This window comes from Alligator sinensis, unplaced genomic scaffold, assembly GCF_000455745.1.
Source record: "Alligator sinensis unplaced genomic scaffold, ASM45574v1 scaffold1446_1, whole genome shotgun sequence".
Lineage (NCBI taxonomy): Eukaryota > Metazoa > Chordata > Crocodylia > Alligatoridae > Alligator > Alligator sinensis.
The window spans coordinates 23,885-24,270 of NW_005843681.1; positions in this window are offsets into that span (position 1 = coordinate 23,885).

Here is a 386-nt window from a genome sequence, read left to right on the forward strand (position 1 = left end):
CCCCACAAATCGCTCGGAGTCCCCAAGCTCAGCTCCACCCCTTCCCCCCACCCCCTCTGGCGTCCCTGGCCTGCTGCCCACTGCCCCATGGACCCACCCAGCCGGGACTCACCTGGCGGTAGCTGCTCCTAGCCCCTTCCTGCGCCAGGATTGTGGCCTCCAGCCAGGCCTGATCCCGGCCAGAGAAGAGCCCAAGGTCACGGAGCTCCTGCCAGAGCCACCTGGCATCCGGGCAGCGCGGGCAGCGCCAGGACGTGATGCCCTGAAAGAGGCACCGGGGGAGCAGGGGGCTGTGTATGCGCAGGGGTCCGGCTAGGACAGGCTCAGCCCCGCTCTGCTGCCCACAGCTCCAGCCCTGCCACCCGGGGCTGCCCACCCACCGCCTC